This window comes from Anarrhichthys ocellatus, unplaced genomic scaffold (genome assembly GCF_004355925.1).
Source record: "Anarrhichthys ocellatus isolate YVR2014 unplaced genomic scaffold, GSC_Weel_1.0 scaffold18, whole genome shotgun sequence".
Classification (NCBI taxonomy): Eukaryota; Metazoa; Chordata; class Actinopteri; order Perciformes; family Anarhichadidae; genus Anarrhichthys; species Anarrhichthys ocellatus.
The window spans coordinates 5094533-5103491 of record NW_022280048.1 but is presented as its reverse complement, the minus strand read 5'-3'; the positions used below and the strand labels follow the sequence as shown (position 1 = coordinate 5103491).

The 8959-nt window shown below is 46.2% G+C and overlaps 1 protein-coding gene across 4 annotated transcripts in view; it reads right to left on the bottom strand.

Moving 5' to 3' along the window:
* Window positions 1-8959, bottom strand: part of abr (ABR activator of RhoGEF and GTPase) — a 106473-nt gene that overhangs the window by 12296 nt on the left and 85218 nt on the right. The window lies entirely within an intron of this gene.

Genomic DNA, 8959 nt, shown 5'->3' with positions numbered 1-8959 from the left:
GGGGGGGGGGGAGAGAGTGAGAGAGAGGGGGAGTGAATGAGCCCCCGTTGTCACTGAGCAGCCCTGCTTCTCCAGATGTTGATGGACACACCTCCAAAGAGGAGGGGAGGAGGGAGCAATAAACATTCAATGAGAAATGAGAAGGAGAGAGGGAGGGACTGCTAAAAGCAATTGTTCATTGCTTTGACCCCCTTGTCAACCTTTCCCAGAGCTGGTCAGCACACTCAGGAAGTGAGCAAAGAGAGGAATGTGATGAGGAGAAAGGTGTGAAACTTTAAAGTGACTAACTATTAGTGTCTAAAACAGTGGGAGACATCACCACAGTAGAAATCTTGGAGGCTTTAAAAGCCATTTCTTCTCAAAAGAATGACAAGAGCCCCCATTTTTCCTCCCCTTACCCCCCCCTCCTCTCCATTTGAGTGGCTGTTACTGACTTCTCCTCACCGCACTCTTACAGTTCCCTGATTTACGCTTGCACACTCAGAGCGCATCACCATCTTTATTCAACAGGACAGCCGGGGCTGGCTGCTCTTGAAAGTCGTATTCCTCTGGATAATGGATCGATGGGGTGGGGGGGGTGGGCTGTGTATGCCTGTCAAACTCCGTCTCCATCCGCCGTGTCCCGTCCCATTTGAATTAAGAGGGGGAAAAAAATGTTCTGCTGGGGAAAGGGTTACAGACACAAGGCTGCACACTGTCTGCTGGGCTGTGATTCAGAGTCGGTGTCTGTTGGTGACTGATGCCGACCGTACGGTGACTCATGACGGGATTCAGAGAAGAAGCGAGGAGCACGTTTTACTATTTCCTTAATCTGCTGAACTGGCGGCACACAGCTGTGTTTACCAGGACGCCAAGCGAGATGAAAAGAAAGGTGTGCTAAACTGATATTCTGCAACATACACCTTCTCGGGCTAACTGTCAATCGTTTTAATCAATGACCGAGGAAATCTTTTTCCAATACTAACATGACATGTTTTTGGTTATTGATGATCTAGATGAACATTTAACCATTCGTCTGTTCTATATCCCCCCTAAAACAGCAGGTACCAGCAGAACAAAGTGAATGTATTCAGTAGTTACTTGTATGTGGGCTCTAGGTGAGCAGGACGGCCTGTATGTCTGACTTTGTGACCGGAGGAGGAGGAGGAGGGTCAGAGACCTCAGCCAACCCTCGCCACAGAGTATTTTAAGCTCCCAGTGTTCAGAACTATAAGACGTACGCTCTCCATGCGTCACAACTTGGAAAGAATGTCTGGGAAAGCCATGTTTTGGAAATGGGAGGGAAAAGAAAAAAACACATGGGTAGACGGGAGATATTTTTGGGTAAGATGAGAGAGAAAGGGAACACAGAAATAGATGGGGTGTATGTTAACTGTATATGTTAAGCGTTTAAGACGTTTTGTTGCAAAGGGAGTTCTGCGACCACAGCATGCACTAAAGAGAATAAAAACTGAAAAAATAAAAATCATAATTATCAGGTGTCTAACATTGGGAGCTCCAGAGTTGAGAGATGTAGAAGCTTCGCTGCTTTGAAGGGAAACTCCAGCAATTTAGTACTGAACATACAGCAGAGGCCTTTTACCTCCTAGTACGAGTCCTTCATTTCACATCATGCAACAAGTCGCATCTTTCTTCCCGTTGAACGTAGCTCGATTTACAGACACACACCGAGCACAGTCTCTCTTTAGAGTGGCAGCGGTGTCTATACCACCGGATCACACGGAGTCCATCACATCAGGGAAAACCACGAGGTGAACGCAAAACGCCCCCCCCCCACCACCAGCCGGAAGAACTGTACATTCACACGTCCCGTGCTCCACTCTCGTCTGGTGTTAGCTCATGCACTATTTACGGCATAAAAAACATGCACACATACTGTACACGCAGGTGTGTTAACCCAGAACACTGTGGGCTCACACATTAAAAACAGACCCAGCAGTTCTGCACAATTCCCCAAATCGACTGCAAAAATAATAACCGGACAGCGATGTGCCTGGATAATATTTGTCTGTATGTCGTTGGAGGCGAACGCGCCGGTTTAGTTGGTTGGAGGTGTTTTGCTGTGCGGAGGGAGAGAGGAACAAAGCGCCCTTATTTTCCTAAAAGGCTCTCGTGTAGATAAAAAAAATGTACTGTAGAGATAAATTCACCGTATGAGAGGGTGAACTGTGCCTTGAGCTCGGGAGACGTGAGAATGACAACAAAAAAGAAGGAAAGGAAAGATGTAGGGGAGGAGGAGGAGTCTAACAGGGAGATGAGATTAAGAGTTCTTGAGGGAATTGGAGACTACATGAAAGAAAAAAAAAAAAAAAAAAAAAAAAGAGTAATTAGTAAAAGTGGTAATCCTTGAGATGTTGGTGGTGTTCGTGGAGCTTCAGAGATCACATGACAAAGTGGCCATTAGCTTGTCTGATGTTTGATTTGCTCCGTGTGATACTCTCTTTTATGCTCTTTGACACCAACTACCCAGTTTTTCTGCTGGAAATCTGTCCCCCGAGGACAACCACGCCTCGTCTCTTAAAGGGTGAGATGTTTCGAGGAATTGAATCACTGCTGCGCTGTTGGTCAGAATAGAAGACTTTTTAAAAATGTGGTTGATTAGATAACAACCTATATTAAAAAGGTGAGACAGCAGATGGTTGAGCCCTGAGTGCCTGCGCTCTGACATCAGGACCAGTCCCGGCTCTTAATTATAGATGTGCTGGGTGGCACGGCCCCTCGTAAAGCCGCTCCATGCGACCAGGCAAGAGGGGGGAAGGGAGTGTTGAACCAGGTCCTGGTTTCCACTCCCTGACACGGCATCGCGATTATGTTGATTCTGCCATTCTCCGGCCTCCGACTCCTGCAGGCTTCGCCGCTGCCCCGCCAATCACAAAGACCTCCGAGAGCCGGGGATGAATTAATGCTCGGTCTGACGGCTCCGGCGCTCCGGCATGAATACGGAGCAGCTCTGAATCCGTGCCTGGCTAATGTACATGAGATGGTCCCGACACTGCAGTCAGTCTGGCGTTCACGTGATGAGCTCCAGCGACTGTACGGTGGACATCCTGGGAACATTGCACAGCTGCTGAAAACATCTGCCTATAAATGTTTTGTAGTTAACCTCCATTGTTCTTTCTCTTTTGTTTGACGCGAAGGTTGTGAGTGACGCTAAGCAGTCGACAAAGATGTTAAGTAACTTAGCCAGAAATTCCAGAGTTCATATTTGACATCATCTTGTGAACTGCAACTCCAGATTTTCCAATAGGAAGCTGTGCAGTGGCTCTCTTCACAGCAAGAGGGTCCCGGGCTCTGGTCCAGCTCCCAGCGGGGGTCTTTCTGTGTTTTCATGTTCTCTCCTGACTGACCTGTAGTGTATGGATGGATGGCTCGTACATTAGATTGTACAAAGGACTGTTTGACATTTTGGGAATTTTGCTTATTATGGAAAAGCTCAAAAATCGTGAACCAACTCCAGGAAGTCATTGCACTTTTGTAAAAAAGTGCAATGTGTCGTTTTGATATTTACATTTTGTGGACGGATTAAACGTGTTAATTGATGCGTTTTAGAGGAGCTTTGGAGGCTGGCTGTTTCCCCCTCCTCTAGTCTTTATGCTAAGCTAAGCTAATCGACTCATGGTTGACATGAGAGTGGAAAAGATCTCATCCAGCTCTGAATTAGCGTATTTCTTAAAATGTCGAACTATTCCTTTGATACAGAGCTGGCGGAAACTCCACAGAGCATTTCAGAGTCCATGAGTGTAAATTTGATTAGGAAGCTCCAGGCTCTAACCTTAATCTATTTTTGCTATTTCTTTTCTGCATTTAAGGAGGCACACTGAGCATTTTAATCAGGGCTACTATGATCGCCACGAACATACAGGTACTGTTAATGGCTCATCTGTATTTTTACTATCATGGTGAACACACAGGGGTTTGTTGTTTGCTCTTTTTTACATGCATGAATACAACAGTAACCTTCTGTTCATGTGGGCTTTGAACTGCAGACCCAACTCATGCTACACAAAGTGTGTGTGCACATTCATATTGCAACGTTATTACCGTCTCAAAAAAAGTGCTTGACTTACTCAACAGAAATGACAAAAAGTGCTGTGTTTTTACCTCGGAGGCCAGTGATTGGCTGACGCTGACAGCCACAAGCTGTGTTGCGAGCACTTAATTCAATCTGATTCGAATCGAACGGTCCATATAAGTATGTTTACTGGATGAATCTCTACACCTCTTTGATCTGCCCTGCTGCCTTCAGAAAACAGGGGAAAAGGAGGAGTGTGTGTGTGTGTGTGTGTGTGTGTGTGTGTGTGTGTGTGTGTGTGTGAGGGGGGCTTTCAAGGGAGGTTCCTTCAGGGTACAGTGGGTGTGCTAAAATGTGAGTGAAGAGGCGGGAGGGGGTTTGGCAGGGTGGGAAATCACAGCCTTAGGGTGCTCTGCAGATCATTCCTGCTTCCCTTTCATCTGAGCTGTTGGGGGGGGCACTCCCCTCAGATTAACCACTCCATCACTTATTAAGCACTTTGGAAAAAAGTGGTGATGGAGAGCGAGGATGAGGAAGGAAAAGGGAAGCTTCCATTTGCATGTAGCTGCAGTCGGTTGCGTGTTGTTGGGTGTGTGGTTGTGATGAGAAGACGAGTGGGTGGAAAAACAAAGCATTCAGGGTATGAAAAGAGTAGAAAAAAATGAATATTTTGGGCTTTGATCAGTACATTTGGACACAGGTGAGGACAGAGAGAGAAAGTGAGCGAGGAGACAAAAGCCGAAAAAGAGGCAGAGGAGCAGAGTGATGCAAGAGCAAACAGTGAAGCAGCAACGCTGCAGGATCTGCACGACAAACCTCCGTTCAAACAATGAGGTCACACTCCACATACATGCTGCTCTTCACATTTTGACTTCCTCCTTCTTCTTCCTCCTAATTGGTTGCAATTGTTAAATGCCACGTTAATCGGCCCAATATTGATTTATTCTTACTTCCATTGTCATAATTCCTCATTACGATGTAATTATCATTTACTCGGCTGTGTTGCCACAGCGAGGATCAACGCAGCTGATGATCTGCACGCGTGCCAACAAGATTAAAATGTGTCGCTCCTCGGCTCAAAGTGTATTTGTTCACCGGATCCTCCTTAGTGGAGGTTATTACAGCTAAACAACACAGTGCTCTTTCTTTAATTAAAACTGATCCCCCCCCCCATCCCGGGCAAACATTATAGCACACAATCTGAAGCTTGAGTTTGCTTTAAATAAACACCCATGGCTCACAATAAAGCTGCACGAGGCAAATTTGCATTTTTTTAAAAGTGTGAGAAATAACTTTTGGGAATTCTTTCTTCTTCTAAAGTTACCATAACATCCAGAAATGAGAGTGTCTGTTCCACAGCTGGTTTAGCCATCACTGCTGTGCCTGCGTGTTGTATTTTGCTTTGCATTAGTTCATTTGTCTGCACGGACTATTTATCCGTGTAAACAGGTCAAAGGTCAGACATAAGTGTCAGGGTGACCCCTGACACCCCTGATCTCCGATGACATGAGGCGAGATGGGAAGGTGTTACGCAACTGGGGGTTACAGTAAAAAGCCCCGAGGAAAAAACGATTTTGAGTAGAACTGTCTAAATGTTAGGGAAGGAGGCCCAAGAGACAGTGTTTCACACAAGTGGACCCAATTTAAAACCAGTTAAAAAACTAGTTAAAACCAAATAAATTCTTTCCAGTTTTTGGAAGAGTGTTCATGATTTTGACTTTTTTTTCTTTCAACTAGTGCAGCATATAACCCCCACAAAATCCACTTTAGAAGTGAATAGTAGTCCAGTCAGTTTATGTAAATGCCGGGGCTTTGAGTGAGCAACTGCCACCCCTCCATTTGACGCTAATGCTAAGCTAACTGGCTGTAGCTTTATATTCTCAAGAAAATTCTCAAAATGTATCTCAAAACTATTCCTTTGAGCAGAGCAGTTTTTGAAATAAAAATAAAAATGAACGGGACCGAGCTGGTGCGTTGTGTCAACATTAACGAGGGACATGAATCCCCATCACCGAAGAAATCCGTTTTGTAACAAAACTGTGTCAGCTGTTCTTTTAACTAACTAATTCACAGCCCCCCCCCCCCACACACACTTTATTGCATGAGTAAAAAAATAAATAAATCAGTACAGGGTCAAACCTCATTAGGTGAAGAAGCCATCAACTTGAAAGAGGAAAATCAATGAGTTAATCAATCAGAGACTCTACCTGCCTCAGCTGCTGATGATTGGGTTGTTACGGTGACCCGTCTCTGTGCTAACAGTGTTAGTGGGTGGCCTCAGGGTTCAGGAGGAAGCTGTGGTTAAACACTTTCTCTCCGATTATCTCACTACTCCGTCACTCCGTCTCTTCTACTTTAATCCTCCATCTTTCTGCCTCCAACTCACAGATAAAGAAGACGGCGTACGGACCAAACAAGAGTGTTTTTCCACTAACGGGCGATGCCGAGCAGCCAGTGTCAGTGACTTGTGTCTGACCAGAGCTGACCTGCCCTCCTTCACGCTGGCAGGTTGTACTGGAGGGAGAGGAGAAGATACAAGCAGGGAGAGACACAGTCAACCCAAACAACTCCTCCGCAGCTCCCGCAACACACACGCTTACAGTACACATCGTTCTCCCGGCTATTATACAATACGCATTACATAATTCATACAGCTTGTGACTCTGTGAAACAGACTCTTCTGAGGTGCCCTCCCTCGTCAACACCCACTCAGCTCTTTGAAAGCAGGACCAGCACAGGGAACAGGTACAACACCCCCGCCGGGTCGACGCATTCTATGATTCTGCCAAGGTCGTTTCAGAGGGGAAAGAAAACAAAATAAAAAAACATTGCTCAGATGATTTCTGCACGACAAGCTGGTTACGCAACATGCCGCTTGAAGCAAAGCAATGCACAGAGAGCACTAGTCATCTGAGAGGACTGTGTTTTTCCACAAGGTTACTTAAACTGGTACATTTCAGTGGATCTGCATTTCATCCCCGTTCCTCTCCGTAGAGGTTTAACATGTCTTTAATGTGTGAACAAGGCAGAAGATAGAGTTGCAGTGCTTTGATCCCCGACACGTCACGCGAGGCGTCGGTCTGCTCTGTTGCAGAACAGCTGGATTTGGTGGAGCCGTAAACACGACGAGCTAACCGCACTGGTGACCTCATCTTCTACACAGCTGACAACTTCAAAACATCGTCGCAGGGAGTCTAGGGGGGGGGGGGACTTCAGAAACGGTTCCTCCACATGAAAACAATTACATCATCATTAGGCGAGAGGGGGCCAGTAAGGTCAGAATTCAAGAAGGCGGTAAGAAGAGCTTTGTTATTGCAGGCAGCGAAAGGGTTCAACAATAACGAAGAATCCACCTTGTAACCACTACCGCTGTATGTTTGCATCAGTTTAACTCATTACAGCGTGTGTATATCTGCCAAGCGAGGGATGTTTAGTTACATTGGTGAAGGTTAAACACCTGTCAGGGTGGCCGGGGCTGTCAGCTGTACATTATCATAGCAGAGCTAGAAAAGCACTGCATTATCAGCGACGAATGCAGACTGTAAAAAAAAACAGTAATACCACGAAACCTAATAAAGCCTCGGTTTTGGACCTTGGAGAGCGGGAGGGGTTTCCGATACTTGCTGATAAAAATAAAAACAAATTAGACGAGGGCCTGTGTGATTAGTACGCCGGCCCAGAGTTCATGCGGGCTGCACAGTCCGAACAGGAAATGGGCAGCCTCCCTCCCTCGCCCTGGGACAGGAAGTCATAAAGCGGGATCAAGCGCCTGGCACTGCTCACGGCCCTGCCATGAGAGCGGCATAATGTCATGGGAAGTCACGGACTCAACAACAGCTCAAAGCCTGCCGCAATAACCGAAGTTATGAAAATGTGATTCTGCAGAGCGCACATTGTGTACATGGAGCTAAACACCCTTATGGATCAGTCTGAAGTCATCTCAGTGTTTACACTGCAGACTGCATTCACATTAAACTTGGAGAGGCCCTGTGCCGCTCTGAGAAGTGGAGTGGACGGAATATGGAAAGAGAATGTGAAGAGAGGGAAAACGAACCGGAAAGCACGCAGGTTTGAGCACTGGCCTGAAACTAGTGAGCCAAACACCTCATGAGAAGAGATAAACAGCCAACAATCCATATAGTATTTATATGTAAAGTTCTTTTTAACCAGTTAAGAGGAGTATACAACCAGTAATCATTTTAGCGTGAAAAAACATTGAGCTAACACCCTTTAGATCTCACCTCTCAGCTGTCATGCACTTACTGGATGTTGCTCTTTATTTGCGTCTGTCCACTGTACCGTTATGCTTAGACAATCTGGACCTCATATCTCAGCCACTATACTGAGCTCATGCTTACGTTAAGGTTAAAGGCCACAGCGTCAATAAGGCTAAAACAGGGGAACAGCACTGTTTCAAGGACCTTGCATTCCTTTTAAATCTTCCTAAAGGCCTGGGAAGAACACTGTTAAGAAATGCATCTCCCTCAGCCAGCAGTTTTCATGCCCCCCCCCCTCCTCTCTGTCTAACGGGCAGATTCATGGTGTGTTTGTGGCTGGGGGCTTTCTCTCTTGACTCACCAGTGTACACGGTTAGATCTTTACAGGAGCCGAGCAGATGCCTCTGCAACACTCCGACATGCAAAGGCTGAACGCAGAAACCCGAGAATAACAGCTGCAGTACCTCAAGCTACTGATTAAGAGTCAGCTGCTGTTTCATCTGCATATGGTGTGGAGCAAACAAGCTAAACACGAAACCAAACAGCCTAATAAACTCTCATCTTCATCAAAGAAATGATATTTGCAACCAGCAGGAGCACCGTCCTTCACGAGTGAGAGAGTTACTGGGGATTTGGGGGCCAGGCGGTGCGTGGAAACAGAGCTGACAGCTTACTGAGGCACGCACACACACACACACACACACACACACACACACACACACACACACAC